Source organism: Equus asinus, chromosome X (assembly GCF_041296235.1).
Source record: "Equus asinus isolate D_3611 breed Donkey chromosome X, EquAss-T2T_v2, whole genome shotgun sequence".
NCBI classification, from domain to species: domain Eukaryota; kingdom Metazoa; phylum Chordata; class Mammalia; order Perissodactyla; family Equidae; genus Equus; species Equus asinus.
The window spans coordinates 5,519,502-5,543,247 of NC_091820.1; the positions used below are offsets into that span (position 1 = coordinate 5,519,502).

The window sequence follows — 23,746 nt, forward strand, 5'->3', positions numbered from 1 at the left end:
TGTAAACATTAGGGGAAACTCGGTGAGGGAGGGGTACACGGGCACTCTCTCTACTTACTATCTTCCCAAATTCTCTGTATATCTAGAATTATTCAAAAATAAAGTTTACTTAAAGAAAACTACATCCCTAAAAGAGATTGGAAATGTATAAATTTTTGAATCAGAAAGTATTAACTGGGCAACTATTCCATATCCAGTCCTGAATCTGATTTGAAGTTCAAAACAGGGCCAAGAAGATGTGATCCTGGTTGGAAACCTTATGAAGCAGCTAGAAGTGAAAAGAAACAAACGTTTACAGGCTCGCCTGCAAGCCAGCCATGGTATAAACGTGATTCCATTCTGTTCTCACAGCCATCTTATGTCAGCAGTATTTTTTATTATTATAGGTGAAGAAACTTAGGCTCACAGCAGTCGAGCCACTTGTCCAATATCACACAACCGCAGGTAGCAGACTTGAATTCAATTTCATCTCTGTCCAAGGAAAAAGCCCTGTTTTCCACTCCTGGCGGCCTCCCAACTGATGCAGGTTTGTTCGAAAACACAGGACATAGGAGAGGAAATTGAGGAGTTTAGGTAAGGTCAAAAGAACTTCCAACATGCTCCCAAATTAGAAGTAGCTAGATAAAGCAGAGAGGCATGAAACAGGGAGTAGGAGGAGCAGCTGAGGAAAGTGGAAAAGCATGAACCGTGACATGGAACAGCTGAGGAAAGTGATGAGGCATGGACTGTGGAGTATAAAAGACAGCTGGAAAGAGTGAAGCATGGACTGGAGTATCAGGAGCAGCTGGGGAGAGTGGAGAAGCATGGACTGTGCCATAAAAGGAGCAGCAGTAGAGAAGGAGCGGTAGAGACACAAAGTGTGGAGGAGCAGCAGGAGCGAGGAGAAGGAGAGGCACGACCTGGAGTGACACAGGCTGTGTGAATATAGGGTTCACCACATACAAGCTGTATAAAGGTAAGAAAATTAGCATAACTAACTTCACATTCCTCTTACATAAAAGAAAGGGCTAAGAATGCCAATTTCATAGCATTTGGGGATTCAATAAAATACATAAATCTTGTAGGCTCGTGACTGACGTATAGGATGTGTTTCAATGTAAGTTTCTTTCCCCTCTGAGAAGTCGCCCATGCACCTGGAATATTTGCATCCCTGAATCATTTTCTGGAGGAACCGTAACGTGCGTGAAAAGAATGTGGACCCAGAGGCTGTACCCCATCTCTGCAGAAATAAACTGGTGGTGAGTCACACCCAGGGCAATTCATTTCGACTCAGTCGTTCCACTGTGGTTACTGTTGACAGACTTAGACTCCAGAGGGACATGGGTGATGCAAATGCCTTCTCATGGAGCATGGTGTCAGCCGTAATCCTAACAAGATGTTCCAGTATGGAATAACTGCTGTTCTTCAGTTTTGAAAAGTAGCAACTGTTTTGAAATACATTTTAGTGCCAGACCTCTTTCTCCACCCCCGCAGATTTCTCAGTTATGATGTAAGGAGTCTGACAGTTACAAAGCGACACTTGCAAATGAGCAAAGAAAACAAGGCAAGGCTTTTATAAATTATTCAAATAGTCTGTTGAGTTTAAGAAAAGAGTTCCATTTTATGGCGAAGACTGATCCTTTGTAAACCTGTTGGTAAGCCGAGAGTCTGCTTTGGGAGACTTCTCATTGGAAATACCCAGTGACCACAGCAGTGCAATAGCCTAGAAGGCATCCTGGGTCCCACTTCATCATGCTGGGGCGTTGGGGTCTGGAAGCAATGACGAGGCAACCAGATTCAACACTGAGCTGGAGGGGTCTGTTTTTGCAGTGAAATCAGATCCAATTATATGCATTTTTCTCCAAAGATGAATAAACCATATTGAAAACACAATATAGTTTAAAAGTGCGTGTATGTGTATTTCTTCCTTTGTTTGTTAGGAAATAAGAAAAAGCAAGGAATTGTAGGAAGGAAAATGGAAGACTGAAAAAATTAGAGTCAGTATATAATATTATGCCTGGAGAAAGTTAATAATAATAATAATGGCTTTGGTATTAGACGTCGGTGTGTATCTTAATTCTATCACTTTCTTGTTGGTTAGATTTTTTGGCTGTTTATTATAAATGCTTTCCAATCATAAGTATTTTTTAAAACATAGAAAAGTATAGAGAATATTATAATGAACAGTTTTGCACTAAGTTTTAGTGTTTCGCCTCACGTTTTAGACATCTTTAAAATACTACAGACAGAATCATCGACCGCATAGATTGCTCGCTCTCCCCTTTCTCTCTTTCCCTTCCCAGAGGTACCTACCAACCCTTACTTTGTTTTTATTATCCCAAAATGAACTTTTATACTTTTATTGGACTTGTGCATCTATAAACAATATATACTATAATTCAATATGCTTAAGTTACGTAAATGGCATCGTATTGTCTATATTCTTTTGTACTTTTTTCACACAAAATTGTGTTTGAGTTTCATTCATGCTGTTAGGTGAGGGTATAATTCCCCACTTTTCAGTGCAGGGTAGATTTCATTATGTATATATTACAACATAGTTGTGCATTCTCTTATCAATGAAATCTAAGTTGCTTCTGGTTTTTCACCATTACACACAATGTCGTTAAGTCGTTTATACAGTACTTGGGGCTCAAATGCAGAGATTTTGGATTGCAGCTGGGTGTCAAGATTTTCAAGAGCTCCCAGGAGAGCCTAATGGGCAGCCCAGGTTCCTGGTTCAGACCTTTCCCAGATCAACTGAATCAGATTTGGTGGGTGACCACCAGGCGCTGGTCTTTGTGAAGAACTCTTGGGAGATGCTAACGGGCCCCTGTGATTGAGGTAAGTTTCTCCTCTAGAGAAACTCTTGCATTTGATGGACGAGTAATGATGCACAAGAATGTTTATTTACTACGTTCTAGATTCTAAATGTGCAACCAGGGTTAAGAACCTCTGCTCTAGAACACACATGGAAGTGGAATTTCCAGATCGTCTAGGTGGTAGGAATTAGTGCATCTCTAACTTTGCTCAATATTGCCAGTTGCCACCACAGGAATTGCATCACTTACATTTGTTCTCATCAACACACGGTACTACCACTCTTTCGGGATGGAAGTTCATGTCTTTGTGATATTTTGTAATTCCTTGACTCACAGGCAGCTCAAGCTCTTTTCTGCTCATTGTCCATTTGAGTTTTCTCTTCAGCAAACTGCATTCCATATAATTTGCCCATTTTGAAGTGTCTTGAGGATTTTTAAAATAAGCAATTTGTTGGTTTTTAAAAAATATATCCATGTCAGTAGATTGAAGTTGCATATGTGGTGTTCTCTTCTGTCCTGATTTTTACCTCATTTATAGTGTCTTTCCTTGTACAAAATGAAGAGGAATAATGTCAATTTTTCAATGTTTTTATGAGGTTTTTTAAAAAAGTGCTTTATGTAGTTTGAGGAGTTCTGTAAAATGCACACACCTGTCCAAAGCCTACCCCGTCCAAACACAGAACATTCCATCACCTCAGAAAGTTACCCTGTGCACCTGCCCATTGGTCTCCGCTCACCTCCCCTGCCCAGAGCCAACCGTTCTGGGTTCTTTCGCTGTATGTTAGCTTCACCTGTTCTAGAACCTCATATAAACGTAACTTTACAGAATGTTCTCGTATGTGTTTGACTTCTTTCATTCAAGCGTAATGTTCTTGAGACCCATCCATGTTTCTGCGTGTGTAAAGACAGTTCAGTCTTCTGTCCTGCTGAGGAGCAGTCATTGCATCAACAGACCACAGTTAATTTATTCCTCCTCCTGTGGGAAGATTGCTCTAGACTGCTTCCTGTGTTTGGCTATTATGAAGAAAGCTTGTATGAACGGGTCTTGTGTGGACATATATTTTCATTTCTCTTGGGTCAATATTTAGGGATGGAATCGCTGGAATCTAGCATATGTCTAACTTTATTAGAAACTGCCAAAACATTTTCCAAAGAAGCACCCCAATGGACCCATCAACAATGTATGAGAGTTCTGCTTGTCCTGCAGCCTGCCAACAGTTGACCGTTTCAGTCTTTACCATTTTAGTTATTCTAATGAGTGTTGAGTGATATCTCTCTGAGATTTCAATTTGCACTTCTCTCACGAATAATGATAGTAAGTACTTTCTCTTAGCCCCTTAGATATCTTTCTCTGTGGGGTATCTGAGCGAGGTCTTCACTCTCTTTTACAATATGGAGATTTTTTACTACATTATTGTAAGTACAAGGCCTGGGTCAGATGTATATTTTGCAATTAGTTTTTCCTATTTGGTGTCTTTATTTTTCATTTTCTTAAAGGTATCTTTTGATGAGTAGAATTTTTTTTTTTGAAAAGCCTAATTTATTAACTTTCCCTTTATAATGAATGCATTCTTTGTCCTGTCTGAGAATTCTGGCTACCCCAAGATCACACAATATGCTTTTATTCCAGAAGTTTTTTATGACTTCAGATTTTATGCTTTGGTCTCACGCCTTCAGGTTTACTATTTTTCCCTATAAATGTCCAGTTCTTTCATCACCATTTTTGTCAATTTATTTTTTTAATCGGCATATATTGGTTGGGTTCAGACCCTTCTTCCCTCTGCCATTTGTGGGTGGCTGTTCTCATATCAGATGCATTTCTGAAGTCTTCGCTGGCCTGTTTGAGTCTGGGCATGCCTCACTCGGAGGCTAGGCTGGGACTCGTCGTTAAGTTGTCAAAGCCTTTACTCTGCTTTCTTGTTCTCCGAGTGGCACAGTTTCGGGGTAAGACCAAACCGGGGCTTCAGTTGGCTCCCGCACAGAAGGAGGGGAGGCCTTTCTCCAGCTCTCCCCTCTCTGGAATGAGCCCCACATGGGGTCACCAGGTAAAAGACAGGATGCCCAGTTCAGATAGACAATGAATAATTTTTTAGTATAGCTATGTCCTAAATATTGCATGGAATATACTTACATTAAAACTCTCATTTTACCGGGAATCCTGTATTTTTACTTGCTAAATCTGCCAAACGCACCCCACACGCTGTGCCTCCCAGGTGCCCTTTTACCTGATTCCTCTGGCCAGAAAGACAGAATTTTCTCAGGGGTTTTAGCCGACTCCGGTCCCTCATGATGTCCTGCGCTCCATGGGACCCGGGCCACCTTTGAGGTGAAGCAGCGATAGATAAAAGAGAAGCGATAACAGGGACTCGCCCACACTCCACAGGCAGCAAAGGCTGCTTCTCTTCCTTTCTCTAAGGAAAAGGGAAGGGATGGCTGTCCTTTTGGGATCTTAGCTGCCACCACAACAATGCAGCCATTCAGCTAGGATCAGGCAGGAGAGAGGAAAGAGAAAGAACAAAGCAGAAAGAAACGTGGATTCCCTCCACGCTCTCCGGCACACAGGAGCCCCTCTCTCTGGATCTGTGGCCAGACACTGGCGTTTCTTCTGGAGTTACGTTGTCAGAGCTCACGGCCCAGTCCCGGGATGCAGTCAGCCCTCTGGGCAAAGCTGGGAAAGCAGGAAGGAAAAATTGGGAAACTCAGTCCTGTTATAGGACCTTATTTCAGTCCCCTCATGTGTCTATTGTTCACTTTGTAGAGATTTCAAGTAGGTTTTTGTATTTTGTCCGGAGATTTTTAGCTGTACTCAGTGGAAGAAGGAGGATGTAGTTGCCTTACCCCATCTTGGCCCCATTATTATAATTCGAAAAATCTCTCCTTTCCCCTAAAATTACTTTGGCGTGGTTTCTTTTCACCACATATGTGGGTGTGTGTCTCCAAACTGAGTTTTGCTCTGTCGATCCCTTCATGTGTCCTTTGTCCAACTCCACGCAATCCTGATTCGGTCTTGCTGGCTGCAGCTTCATAATCACGCTTGAAAGTGAGTCACGTGAGCCCTCCAACTTTGCTCATGTTTTTCAAGGTTGTTTTCGCTGTTCTAGGTCCTTTGCAACTCCCTATAAGTTTCAGAATTGCTTGTCAACAAAGCTTGCTGGAAACAGAATTAGAATTGCATTCCATCTATAGATAATTTGTGGAGAATTGAGATCTTAGCAATACTGAGTCTTCTAATCTGTGAGCATGATTTATCTTTTCATTTATCTAAATCTAATTTCTCTCAGCAATGTCTTGGCTTTTCGGGTAGAGGTTTTGCTCAACTTTTGCTCAATTTATCCCTAGTAGTCTATGCTTCATGATGTATTGTAGATGGCATTTTGGTACTTAAAATTCTATTTGTTTGTTACTGGTATATAAACATAGAACTAACGTTTGTATATTGACCTTTTATTCCATACCAACGCTAAATTCACTAATTAGGATTAATGGTTGTTTATATAGCTTAGTATTTTCTACATGCAAAATCATGTTTCTGCAAGGGTAGACTCTTACCTCTACCTTCTTAATATTGTCACTTTACTTTAAATAATACAGTTTCTTGCATTATTGCACCAACTATGACCCCCCAATACAATATAGAATAAAAATGAGACTGAATCTTCTCTTTTTTTGCTTTTTTTAGTGGGCAGTGTTTGGTCTTTCACCATCAGACTCCCAAAATCATAACTGAGTCTTGAATTTTATCAAAAGCCCTTTCTACACCTACTAAAATTACCACATTTTGCTTTTTTATATTAATACAACAATTACATTGTTTTAATGTTAATCTAGCCTTGCATTTGTGGAATAGATCTCACTTGGCCATAATATATTTTTATTCCTGATTATTGCTTTTATTCCTGATTATTTAATTTTGTTAGGATTGTTGTGTTTGCTTTATTTCTTAAACTATTCTTATTTATTTTTGATATCAGCATTATTCTAGCTTTATTAAATCATAGCATTTTCTCTTCCTCTGTTTTCTGAAGGAGTTTGTGTAAGGTTTATATTTCTTCCTTTACTGTTTCTTAAAATTCATCAATGGAGGTATTTGGTCTCAAATTTTCTTTGGAGGAAGGTTCTAGTTATAAATTCAATTTCAGGGCTGTTCTGATTTTTTTCCCCTCTTGTATCTGTTCTGGTAATTTATGTTCTTTTCTTTAATGTCAATTTTATCTAAGTGTTTAATTTTATGGCATGAATTTTTTCATAGCATCCCCTTTATCGTGTCATAAGTCCACTGATGTCCCTTATTTTCTTATTAATACAAGGAATCATGCCCTCTCTCTGTCCTCCCATCTCTCGCTCCCTCTCTTTCTCCTTCCTCCCCTCCCCTGTGTTGGATCAGGTTTATCGATTTTATTTATCTTTTTCAATGCACCACATTTAGGTTTGGTCAACATTTGCTATTACTTCTTTATTTTCTATTTCAATGGTTTCAATATTATCTTTGATATTTCCTTCCTTTTGTTTAATTTGGGTTTAATTTGCTCTCTTTTCTCTGGCCTCTTAAGTAGAAGCTCAGTTTGTTGATTTTGAAACGTTCTTCTTTTCTAATATGAGCATTTCAAGCTACAAATTTTCCTATCAGCATGCTTTACCTGCATCCCACAATTTTGATGCATTATTTTCATTATCTTTCAGTTTTAATTGTTTCCTAATTTCCATTGTCATTTCTTTTTTGTCCCACAGGTTCTTAGAAGTACGTTGCTTAATTTTCAAATATATTGGAATTTCACACTTTTGTTTTTGATTTCTAATTGTCTTTTTTAAATGTTGGTAACTTTTTTTTTTGCAGGGGAAAATTCACCCTAAGCTAACATCTGTTGCCAGTCTTCCTGGTTTTTTCCTTCTTTCCCCCCTCCAAAGCCCCAGTACATAGTTGTGTATAGTTGTAAGTTCTTCTGGTTCTTCTGTGTGAGCTGCTGCCACAGCATGGCTACTGATGGACAAGTGGTGTGATTCCGCACCTGGGAACCAAACCTAGGCTGCTGAAGCAGAGCATGCTGAACTTTAACCACTAGGTCATCAGGGCTGGCTCTGTAATTGTCTTTTTATCAGTGAACATACTATGTACATTATCAGTCCTCTTAAGTTTATTGAGACATTTTATGACTCTGCACATAGCCTCTCTTGGTAAATGTTCCATTTGTCCCTTGAAAAGAATGTGTATTCTGCTGCTGTTGGGTGGAGGGTTCCATAAATGTCAGTTAGGTTAAGATGCTTCAGAGTGTTGTTCAAATCTTCTACGTCCTTCCTGATTTTGTCTACTGTTTCTAACAATTCCTGAGAGAAGAGATTTGACAGTAATATGTTTTCTCTTTCTATTACCTTCTGGTACTACTTTAGAAATTAGAAATTTATAAATGAAAATCTGCTGGCACTGCCATGGCAGCTCATTTCAGGTGAACTGTGCTTTTTACCGGGTGCATTCTGTCATTTTATCTTTACCCTTGAAACTGTGCAGTTTCACGATGATTGTCCAAGATGTGGTTGGTTTTTACTGATCCTGCTCCATATTGATTGCACTTTTGATTGGAGTACTCTTTTTTTTGCCTTTTCTTAATTTCCTTAGAGTTGCCAGTTATTATTTCTTAAAATGTTTATTTTCTTCTGGAGCTTTAATTAAACTTATGGAGCAGCTTCTTAATCTATTTTTCAAATTTAGCTTCTCGTTCATATTCTTTCTTTCTCTCTCTGGGCTGAACTCTGAGTAAATTCGTACACACTACTTCCTGCTGGCAAATTCCCTATTCGGATTTTCCAGGTCTAGTGTTTATCCTATCCATTCAGTATTTTTTTTAATTTTAGAGAGCATACTTTTCATTTTCAATATTTCCAATTGTCTTTTAAATCTATCTTTATTCCATATCTGGGGTTATTTTTCCGATTTCTTTTTTCTAATATTCAATTTTCATTTATCCTTTTGGGCATCCAATATAGTTACTTTTAAATCTTTGTCACATTTCTATTTTTTTAGTTTCATGTGGACTAAACTATCTTACAGCCATTGATTTCATTGGCTGTCTTTCTTAGTCTCATGCTTCTCTGTATGCTCGTGAATTTGTATTTGCAGGTTCATTTAGAGAAGGAGATATTCTTATCTGCCTTACATCTTCCAATCTTCAGGTTCATTAACTACCTCCATCGTGCCCTTGGAGTCCTCCATGCAGAGCATCATGCTTGGTAGTCCCTGCCAGAGTGAGACCAGGAATGTGGCTGATCTTCCTATCACTAAGCCAGTGAGGCTGTTACTGTATCTCCTAGTTACGCGTGTCTACTTCATCTGGGGCCCTAAGCTGCACCCTTATAATAAGCTAGAGCTACCAGACACCACCACTTCTGTCAGCTTCCTTTCCTGAGTTCCTGGTTTCATGTATATAAACTTACCTCCACTCCCCCTATGAGGTAAAGAAAATACAGTTCTTGCCATTGAGGTGGAGACAAACTCCTGGTGGACCTTGAGCCCAGGAGGCAGACCTCTAGCTTTATCCTACCTATCTTTAACTCCTCTCTTTTACTATTTATCTGCACTGCTGTGTGTTTGGAACAGAGGGGATTCAATATACTGAGCTAGATCGGAAATCAACATTCTGTTCTGTTTCTGTTCTTGTTTTTGTTTACTCCAATAAAAAGGTTTTAATATCTCATTAGAAAGGATTTGTCACAAAGGGGCTCCAGCCATCAGAAATTGTTTTCTTGCTCTTGAGATTAAGGAGTCTGGAAACACAGTGTAGGTGCCCCCTCCCTGTAGGAGATGGTGTAATGTTTTCCTCCCTTTCATTCCTGGTCCTACTGAGTGACCCTCTCCCAAGGATGGGCAAACAGCCTCGTCTACAGCAGCAGGAGGTACAAATTCAATTTTCCAATCCTGCTCTTTCCCATAAAGGATGTGGGTGGACTAGCTGAAAGGAAGCCCCTCCAGCTGTAAAGATGCATGATTCTGTTGACAGATCATCTTTTCTCCACAGCGTTGGAGCCGGAAAGGTACAGGCGCTTGTTTGAATTTATGCATGAGCAGAGGGCTGCCAGCCCAACCTTTGGCTTCACCTGGAAAGCATCATTGGCCTGGCCTTCTTCTGGCCATGGAAACAGACTGACCCCATCTCTCGAGAAGCAGTAACACAAGCATGGTTCATCTTCAAATAAGAATAGTAACAGAAAGAAGAAGTACTACAGAGAAAACTGGTTTGGTGGAATCCATAAAACAATTTTTTTTCTTTGAGTCCCTACTATGTGCTGTGTGTACAGATGTGAATGAGAAAAGGATTCCCTGCCATGATGGTTAATCGCTTTTAGTCAAGAGTCAGGAAGCCTGTTAGTTACGTGAAATTGGGCAAAGCAGTGTTCTTCTCCAGGACTCAATGTCAATTTCTGTGCAAATAATAATAACAATTGGCATCCACTGAGCTTTTCCTAAGGGCAGGAGGCTAAAGGCTGTGTGTATAGCATCACGCTTAATCCTCATAGGTTCGCAATAAGGCAGGCACTGTTGCTAATCCCTTTTACTAATTGCCCAACATCACACAACAGATAACGCGCAGTCCTGAGATTTACAAAGTGCCAGCTCATTACATTATGCTATCCTGCCTCCTGTGTATGCATAAAAAAGAATTTTTTCTGCCTTGCTAGTTAGATCAGAGGAGTAGATGAGACTTGTAAAGGCCATGGCCCATAGCACATGCTCAAAAATAGTGCACCAGCAATGTGGAGGCAATATCTAATAATGTAAAACCCATGAAGAGATGTCCATCAAATTTTCCTGGGGTTTCTTTCTTCTTGACATCTCCTGCCATCCCTACACCATGACTGTCCTCCACACAGCTCCATTTGTCTTGTTTTCTTCCTCAGCTGGTGTACATTTTGTAACACTAGCTCTTTGCTGGCTCAAGGGCTGTGGTTAAACCTTGAACTCTTCAGAGGACATGTTTTCTTCTCAAATCGAATGTTATGATTTACATCAAGCACCATGCTATGGCACCAGCAGAGCTGAGACGATATCCTGGCTCATGTAAATGCAGTCCAGCACACTGCCTTAAGAATGGGGAGGAATTTATGTCTCATAGAACATGATGCTTGGGAAAAAAGTGGGGAGACAGGAGTAAAGGGTAGTCATTGGGCTACGTGCCTACAGTGAGTAACAGAATGCAATGAGATTGATATCAAGTCATGCTTATGAGTGGGAGAAGAAACTGCTTTTGGCCAGAACAAAATTCAGTCACTAAGTACCACTGTCAGGATGTGTGCCACATCCTCATAGCTCCGGTACTATTATTTAATTCACACTTTCCTTTAAATTAACTTGTTTTAAAATTAAATAGCTATATCTATCTGAAAGATAGACTTTATATCAGAATGCTAACTTTAATCCCATTATCATTTGTCATAAAAAGAAGATTCAACTGAAATATATTCATAACTATTAACAACTTGTCTACAACCCACACTCATGTCAGGGACCACATTTTGGGAGATAGAAGGGAAAGAAACTTCCTTGTCTGCTGACACCACTACTTCCTTTCCCCACCTAGAGGAAATCTGTCTTATTCCAATTATCCACTTATGGCCACTTAAAAGAGCAAAGAGTTGGGGAGAAAACCCATAGCCTTAACTTCTATGTAACCCTAATGACCTTTAGGATAAGTATAGAAGAGACCAAGACATTCTCAAAAAGAAGGGTCAGCATGAACCACAAAATGAGAAAAACCCGATAAACCTCAAGTGTCTTTTCAAAATGAAATTGTCTTTCTACTTTAAGAGGAAATGGTCAGAAAATAGTCTTCCCTATATTTGAGCACAGTCATTGGTAGAAAATAAGTGAAACCCTGAGGGAAGTCCATGGAAACGTCCCAAGGTGGTGTCACTGGGTTAAAACAGAATCCCATTTCCTTTGTGTGGACCCTTGAAAACTTTCCTCTACTTTTTTCTCTTCTCTTTTTCCCTTTTCCCCCTTTTTTGCTAACTTGCCCTCCTCTGAACCTCGACACACTGGAAGACTCCTATAAATAGTTCTAAAAGGAACTCTTCTGGTGATTGCCAGAATGGGATTCTACCAACAACCAAACAAGGCATGTGAAGGAGGGACACGATCTCCAGTCTTCCCAATGGCAGGTTTTGCAGCAGTTGAAGAAGAAAAGTGCTACCTGGACCAGACCACAAGGACCTGTCCCTCCCTCCTCTCCTGGCCTGTGAAACTCCCATCCTGCTTTGCATGGAGAGTTACCTCATCTTCCCTTGTTCCCTGACGCACATCAGGTAAGTCAAGCCTTTTACCTGGGTCGTTTGAAAAAATGCCATGGTACTTGTAACCCCTGGCCTTAACAACTCTACAAAACCTTAATATCAAAGGGCCTGAGGAAAGGAAGCAAGGGTGTGTGCTCACCTCCTGGTCTTGCTCTCTCTCCTGGCTCAGGTACCTCACCCAACACCCACAGTTGTAGCAACACTACCAGACTTCAAAATCCATCTACACTGTTATGAACAGCATGTTTGTGTTCCCAAATTTCACAGGTTGAAGCTCTAACCCCCAATGTGATGGTTTTTGGGGATGGGGCCTTTGGGAGGTGATTAGGGTTAGATGAGGTCATGAGGGTGGGGCCTCGGGATGGGATTAGTGCCCTTACAAGAAGAGATACCAGAAAGCTTGCTCGCTCTTACCAGGCACACACAAAGAGGCCATGTGGGCACACAGAAAGATGGTGGCCACCTAGAAGCCAAGAGAAGGGGCCTTAGAATGAAACTTACCTTGCAGGCAACTTGAGCTTGGATTTCCCAACCTCCAGATCTGTGAGAAAATACATTCCTGTTTTGTAAACCATCTAGTCTATGGTATTTTGTTATGGCTGCCTTTGGTGATTAATACATACTCCATTACAGTTTATGATAATTCCCCCAACAGGAAGAGGTAACACTTTCTCTGAATTTACTGCCTTACTGCTGTTGTTATAACCTGCTTCCGAAGATAATCACACATGCTCGTGGATTTTTACTCTTATGGATAAACAAGCTATTCAAGGGCGGGGACCATATCTTATGTCTTAGCATCTATCACTGTGTCTTACTTAGCATATGTGGTCTATAAACTATTTTTCATTGCTGAAATTTACCATTAGCAATGAATGGTTTTTTGCTAGAGATTTCTTGACCTACTAAAATATCTCATTTCTGACTGTCTTCATTTGTAATCCAAGGGAAAAACAAAGTGAGGTGTGTGGCATCTCATTGCAAATGTGAGAAAGAAGGATTAAAGAAAGAATCCATTTAAAAACTAATCTGTGATTAAAGTAATAAAGTCATTCAAATATGTTTATCCATTCCAAAAGGCTGGCCTTTGCCCTCTCTTTCATATATGTTCTATGCATGCTTACCTCTGCACACTTGCCCACAGCATCTCCAGAGTTATCTTCTCCCTTCTCTTCATATTCCATTAAATTTCATCATTTTAAGCCCAACTGAAGACCCAATTCCTGGAAGAAAATTTCGGAACTCATACTCCACACAATAGAAATCTCATTTTTTCTCTTTTAAATTGGACTAAATAATAGTAAATGAGGCTCATATATACCCTAGATTGTTATTGTGCTTCTCGTGCACAATAAGTTCTGTATCTTCCACCAGTTTGTTGTTAAATTAATTAAGAGCAGCAATTAAGCTTTTTTCTTTCCTTGGAATCCCCATCAAACTGAGTACCGAGACTTGTACACATTTTAGGATCAAGATTTTGCTGTTGATTTCTGATTCATTAACTTAATCTTGGGATAATTTGGTTCCCAGTCTTTACCAGATATCCCTTCCAAAATTTTTATTACTTTGAAGCATTCATGTTGTAGAATGGACACCAGAAGACCCATTTCCCATTCTCTTAAATATTAAATCTTTGGCGCACATCACATAAAAGTCTTCGTAGGCTCCTAGATGGATTAATTAGGACCCTGGATCTGGTTTTCTGCAATTTTCTTGTTTTTTACGACCTCATTCTCCTCCCTCATTCTGCCATCCTTCATGACTCCTTACCCACCACACTACTTCAAATCTGTGTCCAGGAATTTCCAGTGTGAGGACAGTGTTGATGGTCTCATCTCTGAATCAATCCAGTGGCCAAGGAAGAATATGCCCTTGGTTTCCTCTTTCTGGGAGACTTCAGTCAGTCACTGAGGGAAAGAGAGCAGGATTTGCCTGATTGGTGGTTGCTATGGAAATCAGGACCCACCCCCCCCCCCCAAGCTGGCTGTGATGTCATAATGGGTAGGATGAGGGTTGGGAGTGCGTTACAGGGAACTGGGGAGACAAGCACAGTGCTGACCACAACTCTACAGTTACACAGGACCTAACACGTAAATACGGAACTTGGCAGTTTGAAGAAGCCAGTTAACACATTTGAAGAGTAACAATTCATCAGTGTTAAACTCTTCAGTGAAGTCAGCATGCACCTTTAATCTCCACAGAAATCTTAGGAAGATTTGGATAGTTGAACTGCTTTGGGCTTCTTATTATTTGTATTAGAACTGTAAGTAATATTTAAGAGAAACAAAGGTAAAAGTTTTTGTGTTTATTTACAAAGTAAAAACTCATTTTGTAGAATCTCGTTTGTCCCACCATTGAATTATTAGATATACTTCTTTTTCATTTTTCCACAAAATTTGTGTAGTGGTTGCGCTGGTGTTTATAAAGCATCTTTAACACCTTCACATAATAATAATAGTTTACCACTTCGCGTTCAGGTAGGAAGCACACGACAGTGTACTTCCCACCCTGTCTTTTATGTTATTTTTGTCACACATTTTATTTCAACATATATGACAAATGCATAATTTATTATTAAATTTTGCTTTAAACTCTTATTATCCTCAAGGAAATTTACAAATGAGAGCGTAAAAGTCGTTTCTATCTGCCCGCACACACACCATCCCGCCACTTTGTCTAGATTCAAATTTCCTTCTGGGATCATTTCCGTTGCGTCTGAAGAAGTTTGCTTCTGCTGCGGACAAACTTCTCAGCTTTTGTGTGTCTTAGAAAGCCTTTATTCCTCCTCACTTTCTGATGATGTTTTCACTGTGTGTAGAATTATGCACTGACAGGTGTTTTCTTTTTTTTCCTTTTCAGCACTTTCTAGATTGCCTTCTGGCTAACACAGTCTCCATGGGGTAAGAGTGGATGGCAGAGGTCCTAATTTACAGAGAGCAAAGGCTGCACAGCAGTTAGCAGATTGGCCCAAACTGATCTGTATACTCCTCAAAATCAGAACTTCAGTCGGCTAACTCCTACACAAGTTCACCCCAGCCAGGTAAATCTCCCTTGTTCGTCTAGGAGTTCATACACTGGGTATATCTGGGGGGTGATGGACACCATGAACCTAGAGTGAACTTGACCAGCTTTGAAGAAGGAAAATGGTTAAGAAGTTAATTATCTAATTCATCACGGTAACCAAGGGTTTTCAAAGTGTAGGTGTCCCCACAGACACTACTGCCTCCTTAAATCAACTGTCCGTGCCCTTGGCATTGTTGAGCCAGTAAGCACAGTGTGGGGCACATTGTTTTGATGGCCCTGGAAACCACAGCTATGGACATTTCTTCACAACCCACCAGTCAAAAGTTTGACTCAGTAATTTATTTAGTTCTGTTTAAAGGCCTATCTGTTAGTGGAGTGATTGCTTAAGATTTTTCCTTTATTAAACTGGGCAAACAACTAAAAATAAACTGATTTTATTTTTACCGTCCTAAGCACACACCCTTAAAAATAGCATTAAATAGAATAGGTGTTATTTGTATTGCCAATATTTGCAATGAGGAGTTTCACTTTTTTTTTTTTGAAGATGATTAGCCCTGAGCTAACTGCTGCCAATCCTCCTCTTTTCGCTGAGGAAGACTGGCCTGAGCTAACATCCATGCCCATCTTCCTCTACTTTATATGTGGGACAGCTACCACAGCATGGCTTGCCAAGCAGTGCCATGTCTGCACCCGGGATCCGAACCAGCGAACCCCAGGCCACCAAAGCGGAACGTGCGCACTTAACCGCTGTGCCACCGGGCAGGCCTGAAGAGTTTCACATTTTAACGGCAATTTTAACTTCTGGGAATCGGGCTCAACAGGGACAATCAGAGGCATACGTCAAAGTCTTCATTTTGTCTCCATAAAGCAAAGAATTGAGGGAGGGTGGGAGGTTGTTGACCTGTGTTGTGCCTAAGAGGAAAATGTGCATATGTTCTGGTTGCTTGATTCATTTTTTTTAAAGTAAAATGGTGCTACCATTTAGTTTTAATTTTACAGCAACACTGACATTTCAGGTGAATAATATGTGAAATTTATTTCAATTCTCACAAATGAATTCCAGATTAAACAGTCATTGTCTTGGTTTTATTTCTGTTGTCATTGCCAGGTTAAAAGTTCCCAAATTATCAAGGGTGAAAGATAAAATTATAAAAAGTTAAACCTTAAAAGACACGGGATTGAAGAGAAAAAAGGGCTATAAAAAGTAGAGTTTGGTTGATTATGAAGCAATGACAAAATCCTTGGAAACCAGAAATTGTATATTTCTTCCAGGAAAAGAAAATGAGTTTGAAAACACCCATTACTACTAAAAATACAACTTATAATACTTAGTTGCCCAGAAATATGTTACTCTGAATGTGCAATGGAACACAGTTTGTTCCAAAGTGACTTTGCAATGAACTTGAAGGTCAGGTTGTAAGGAAAGTGCTGGTTAGCACCGTCATGCGTCCTTTAATGATGGGGACACGTTCTGAGAAATGCGTCATTAGGTGATTTCGTTATTGTGCGAACATCATAGAGAGTACTTACACAAACCTAGATGGCACAGCCTACTACACACCTAGGCTCTATGGTACTAATCTCATGGGCCCACCATTGTCCATGCAGCCCATTGTTGACTGAAATGTCTTTACGCGGTACATGACCCCAATTGGTTATAAATGGCTTGGGCACCCTGACGGTCTAGGGTGGGCAGTGGCATCGCAGCTCTCTCCTCTCTCAGAGCTTATAATCATCACCAACCTCTCTGCCAATAGGTATCACAGGCCTTAGAATTCCTGAAAGGTAGTGAAACACTCATTATTGTATTTAACTGAATTCAACAAACGATGCATAAAAATAATAAAAGTGAAAGCAAAGGCTCAAACTGAATTTACTTGGCAAACTTTATCTTTTTAAGCATCTGATATGAAGTGGGTAAATGAAGATAAAGAAGACATGTTCCCTGTCTGGTGAGGGAACCGGATGCACGTATACAACAGTGCTAGAACAATAGGGTCATTCATGAATGTTCTCTGAGCACCATTTTCTAAACATCTTACCAGGTGATGTATTAGAATGATAACACCTGTAGGTACATCGGGTTGACTATAACAGAATCATTCTCATCAGATAAGCTAAAAAGAATTCCTATCTTGGATGCTGGAATTGTTCATTTGCAAACTACTTTTAATCATCCTAAACTGGAAGTCGTGCCTGTAGTTTTTCAGGGAAGGTCATAACTCAGTAGTGTCTAGGCTTGGTGACAAAGGACATCTACAGTACATAAATATGGTAAAAAAGTGACACAACAGAAAAAAGCACAGATATCTTATTCTCAGAACAGTGACCTTAATTTCACCAGTTTCTGAAAGCAATGTCATAATTTCGAACAAAAATGAACATTTCTAGAGTATACATTTCACTTTTACCTGATACTAACACAAATTTTTATAAGATTTTATTTACTCATTTCTGTTTCTAAAATAATCCTCTATGCCACTATATGTTATTATATAGTTGATCTATTCATGCTATATCACATAAAAATAAGCCTTGTTAAAAGACACTTCAGAATTATTTTTCCTGCTTCGTGTAATGCAAATACTAGAATTTTAACATGGAAATGGGCCTAGGCCAGCACTTCTCAAACTTCAATGTGGAAATAAAGCACGTGGAGGTCTTGTTAAAATACAGGTGTGGAGGCTGGCCCGGTGGCGCAGCAGAGAAGTGCGCACATTCCGCTTCAGCGGCCTGGGGTTCACCGGTTCGGATCCCGGGTGTGGACACGGCATGGCTTAGCAAGCCATGTTGTGGCAGGCATCCCACATATAAAGTAGAGGAAAATGGGCATGGATGTTAGCTCAAGGCCAATCTTCCTCAGCAAAAAGAGGAGGATTGGCAGCAGATGTTAGCTCAGGGCTAATCTTCCTCAAAGAAAAAAAAATGCAGGTGTGATTCAGCAGGACTAGATTGGGGCCTGAGAGTCTGCATTTTTCACCATCCCCAGGTGATGTCGATGTGCTGGTCCATGGGTCACACTTAGAGCAGATGAGCTAGACCACTGTGTCTCATCCATTTTGTTGAAACCATCTCTGCAGTTGGTCCTGATTACTTTGCCTGCAATATTCAATCTTACGGCCTCCCCATGACCCTTTCAACTGGCCACACAGTTAGGTAAGATCACCATCATGAGATATACAGAATTAAACTGGCTTTCCTCCCAAATCCCATTCCCTTACACAAGTTCCTCTTAAAGGGATTTCTTAATTTGAGAAATCATGGACAACTTGGAGTGGTCTACCATGCATTGTCGTGATCTCTACGGCTGGCTGCCATTACAAAAGAATCTATCTTGAGTTAACGTGATTCCTGGAAGTGGATCGGAACGTCTTGTTATTTGTTTTGTTTTGTAATAGTGGTTGTATGCTAATTGGGAAAGATGAAGGGCACAGATTATTCTCATCGAATTAAATTCGGACACAATGATCGTAGTGAATAACTCGTGCCACAGGCTTACTTTTTCTAACAATTATAATTATAGAAATCATAATTATAACCACAACTTACTGAATGCCTGCTTTATGTTATTTGCTGTGTAATTACATCAAATCCTAGCAACAATCTTAAAGTTTAGGCTTTATTTTATCCCTATTTTGCTGTGAGGAAATTAGCTTTTGCAAGGTCACTTTGTTTATTCTTCATATCACTTATAGCAAGTTAAAAGTGGAATTAAAGATTCAAGTGCACATAAATTGCTCCTTTTTTCTCTCAATCTACAGCTTAGCTCTCAAGCCTCCACTGTGTCAGTCCAAAGGCTGTCACTTCCTGGAGGTAAACATGCTAACACATCTTCTGTCTTCTCCTCTCTCTCCGGGAAGCCACAATTTCCAGGAGGTTACCTGTTGTTCATCTCAGCTGAGTTGGGAGGGCCATCATGGCCCTGCTAGCCGCTCCCCCCCCCCCACCTCTCCTGTTCTAAAGCTCCCGCATACCTCTCTGGGGCCCTCAGAGAATCAGAAGACCATCGCCATTCCTCTTTCTTAGCTGCCACTTCTGTTCCCCTACAGCCGTCTCCTACGATATGTATTTTTCCTTTGAGGGAAACAGATTGTCTCTTGCAAGAGCTTCAGGTGAGGAAAGGATGCTGAACCATGTCTTGAAGTCTGATCTGCTTTCTGAGGAGAGGCACAGTATTCACACACCCACGGCCTCAGTTCCCGCAGACAGGGTACGGGAACACCTCTTCATCCTGCTCCTTGCTGTTGGAATTCTCACCTCCCTTTGCTCGGGATGGTGTTTGTCTCATACGTTTCTCTCACTCCACTGTTAAACACATCACCCTAATGTTTTGAGTTCTCTGGGAATTGCCTCTTGATACCGAAATACAAAATTTGGAATTAAAAAACTACTTTCTCAAGCACCAGTTGCTTGGGAGGAATGCTTTGCTTTCAAGACCAATATCTCTGCTACGAACTGAAAGAGAGTTCTGGTTTGCTACTCAAAGTCACAAATTTGACTCTGATCTTTCTAAGTTCTTTTGTGCTCATCCTCTGCAGGGGCAACAGGCGTCAGCCCCAAAGCTGATTTTAATGGTGGAGATTTGCAGAAAATGAAGAAGTACCAAGAAGAAAAAATGCACCAGATATTATTTCAAAAAAAATTAAAATGGGCTACGTTCATATGGTTGGAAGAAAGAGTACAAATCTGAACAAATCTCGAATAAAGAAAAGGTTGCTCTTATTGGAAATACCTTGTTTTCTATAACTTTATCTGAAGTCAAAAAGAGAAGGTATGTCACCAAAGTTTCATAGAAGTCCTGAATGAGTCTCTTGAAACACCGTGGGAGTGTTGATATGACAAATCAAAATTTTATTTTCTGTTTGTTTTGTTTTCACTTTCCATTCCCTTTTATTAAAACTTTTTTATCTATGCAATCTCCCAAATCTAGGATGAATCTTTTTTTTCTGTCATTTTGAATTGCTGCTGAAGGAAGATTTCAATTTTTAAGAACTAAAGTGTTTTCTACTCGTTCTTATAATCCCAAGCTAAGTAAACTGATATAATTTATATTAATAGTATACACATTGACAATTAATGGGTTCTTTCCACAAAGGTCTTCTTTTTAACCAAAGTTATGAGTGATAGAAAACAGAGATATTTTGTAAAATGGAAAAGAAAATTATATGTAAACTTGAATTCACGCTGACATGTTTGCAGGAAGTTTAACACAAGGCTGCAGGTGACAGGAGCAACACTGCCATTTCCCTGAGTTATCATGGGGGAAACTGGTACCGTGTGACTTGTAACACTCCTAGAATATCTTTGTGAGCTATTACACACAGGTGTCTGATGGAGCAAACAGACCAGGGTAACGCCAGCCTCTCACGAAATCTCCACACCAGCCTTCTTAACTTGCCGGAGATTTATGGCTCCTGAAGCCAAAGACGGGAACACAAATCTTACTACTCCAGTTACTCATGTAAGCAATACTGAAAAAAGCCATCTCTGCTTTGCACCCAGGCCCTGGAGGGTGCTGGGTTTTGAGTGTTTAAAGTGCTTAGCTTTGCATTCAGGGAAGGATGGAAAATCATTTAACAGCCCCCGTTCTCCACTGGCTCCCAGGGATGCTTCCAACTGATGCGCGTGAGGAAGCCGGACCACAAATAAAACTCTTGCAGGCTTCGGAATACAATCTCTCTGCTTGGAACTGGTCAGCTCTTTGTGCATCAGGAAGTGTACACTGCTCATCAGAGGAGCCACAGTTTCGGTGTTACACAATGATGTGTGTCTCCTCATGGATTATTATCTCAAGAATAAAATATTCCCAGCTCTTCTATTTCACCAAAATATATACAATTAAGTGAAGAATTAAATACGCGCTTCTCCATTTCTCCATCTTAGCATTAGTCATATTTTAGATGAGAAAGTTCATAGTAATTTAGAAATAACCCAGATGCAAATAATATCAAGGATAATATCTCAAGTTTCCAGTAAACATAATACAAAATAGGTTAGTGGTGTCACTATTGGTCTTCATGGGAAATGTAAATACTGTTAAATTCAGGTCAAGCAGGAATTTAATTCTATGTTAATTCTATGTTAAAGGTACTGCTGGGGTTCATTTTAAATGGCTTAGATTTCTGGGATAACGCATTTGGTTGGAAGGCAGACAGCATGAAGGAGATAAGGCCTCCGTGGGCAAATCAGTTTCACAACTAAGAAGACTGTTCCATGACCTGTTACTTTTCAACATTTGGCCCTGGTTCACGGAATGGAGCAGGGGTTTGGGGCACTGATCTGGGGTAGGGCCAGGTGGAGAGAGAGCTCGTCTTGAAATGGGTTTGTACTGTATTTTACATAAGATCGACAAGACCGGCAGCTGTCCGTCTCAAAGAACCGATGGAACAGGTGGTGATGGAGGTTATCTCCCATTGGCACGTCGGCTCGCCTCATTTTCATATGCATACCCCGCATATTAGTAAGGAACACATTTTCTCTTCTAGAAATAAGGTTTTCATTCTAAGCTAATGTCATTTGGATTGAAGAGATCACCAGTATCTTGCTAGTTGGAGAAAACCCATTTCCTCCCTCTTAGTTACTCCAACTGAAGTTCTGAAACTCGTGAACTGGTTATCCCTCCAGCCCTCCCTGGAGGCTGCCTTGGGGAGAGCCCTTCCACGAGGCCACCTTCAATCTTGAGGAGGCTCCGCAGTGCCGGGGTTTCACAAGCCTGAGAAGAGGATGGCCTAATGCTTTCGCAGAAATGCCCTTGGCCAAATGCTCTTTGCTCACTTACCATCCAAGACTCAGGGCTTAGAGCAGACGGGGCCTGTGCTTCTCTCCAGGACAGAGGAGAAGAAAGCATTCGAGACTAAGTTTCAGATATGGTGGTCATTTATCACTAAATATTTGGACATCTATTCTTTTTACTGAGTGGACACAACTACTTAAAATATTCTTAAAACCCATTCAGAAATACAAATAAGAAACTCAACATTCATTTACTGTATTCAAAGCTACATTCTGCCGCTAGTCCTTCTGCAGACAAGGGGACTAAAGGATGCATTTTTCCCCTACGGAGAAGGATATCTGGCACCAAGGATCTCTGGCCTAAATTCCTCAAATACATTCGTCATGTTGATACCATTTCTGAAAATCAGTAATGATACTGAATTCCATGAATACTTTGAGCAAATTGTATACATATAATTAAACCTGGATTCTGTCACTGGAAGCTAAGTTTGAATTCTCTTTTTCGTATTTCATTTGACAAAGCTACTTCTGGGAACATTTTACGTAAAACTAGGAACAACCAAGGAAAGAAGCTTACAGCACATTATATTGCAGTTCACCATATATAAATAAGCACATTGTAAAATGTGTATTAAAGTTCGAATCTGAAACAGCGTCTACTTTCCAGCTTTTATGTTTGGCATGGGGCTTTGCAGAAATGCTGCAGTGGCTGTGAAGACATTCAGGCATGCCAGACATTATGCCAGTACAAACGGTGTAACCTTAAAGAGTTTGAGACACTGAGTCATTACGAGGCACGTTTCTGGTTAAGGTAAGTTTCACTGCACGTCCTGTTACAAGGAATTCTGCTGTGTTCTTGGTAAATGTTTACTGTAAGTTCTTGTCCTTCTTTTCTGCTTTCCTAGAACTGGACTTTTGTGTATCATACAGCCTGACAGGACAGCACAGATCTATCAGGAAGCAAGCTCCACCGCTAAAGTCAGTTCATCAAGAAATGTAGTCAGGATGAACTCAAAAACAACGTATTGGTTACCTAGAGGTAAACAATTATTTAGATTTATTTTTCATTTATCCCAATTTCTCTTGTATTTTTGTCACTTTTTAATATATGTTCAAGCACACAGAAAATGTCTAACTATAATACAAAATTGGCTGTAAACATTTACCCAGATTCAGGACGTATTCAAAGTTGGCCCCATTTGCTTTGCTCTACCTACTGTATCATCTATTCTATCATCTATCTATGATCTATCATCTATCTATATCTATGTATCATGTATCTATATATACCTATCATCTATCTTTATCTATCATTTATCTATCTATTCTATCATCTATCTACCATCTACTTATCTATCTATATCTACCTATATCTTTCTATTTACCTATCTATCTATCATCATCATCATCATCTCCTCTCTCATGTCTTTCATGTGCATTCACACATAACACACATACACACACACATAAATACAAAATACGTGCATAATTTTCTGAACTACCTGAAACTAAGTTGCAAGTATCACATCCACATAGCCCTAAATATTTTGGTGTGTGTTTCCAAAGGATAAAGACTGCATAAACCTAGTACAATTATCAAAATCAGGAAATTTAACAATGGTGCAATACTATTATCTAATTCACAGCCATATTGAAACTTTGCCCATTGTCTCTATAATTTCCTTTTTAGTTAAGTTTTTCCTTTTCTAGGATCCAATCTCCATTACATTGTCGTGAATTTTTAATTTCCTTCCATCTGGAGCAGTTCCTCAGTCTCTTGTGTTTCATGATATTGATATTTCTGAAGCTCACAGGCCAGTTATTTTGTGAAATGCCCTTCAACCTGAGTTTGTCTAATGATTCCTCATGATTGGATTCACTTTCTGCATTTTGGGCAAGAATGCCAC

The 23,746-nt window shown here is 40.0% G+C and overlaps 1 long non-coding RNA gene across 1 annotated transcript; it reads left to right on the top strand.

Annotated features, from left to right (window-relative positions):
• The first annotated feature begins 763 nt into the window (after positions 1 to 763).
• Positions 764 to 23,267, top strand: LOC123285093 (uncharacterized). The gene is made up of 5 exons (XR_011499803.1): positions 764 to 955; positions 1,122 to 12,092; positions 14,940 to 15,120; positions 19,643 to 22,650; positions 22,745 to 23,267. It is a non-coding gene; the product is annotated as an uncharacterized lncRNA (long non-coding RNA).
• The last annotated feature ends 479 nt before the right edge of the window (positions 23,268 to 23,746 follow it).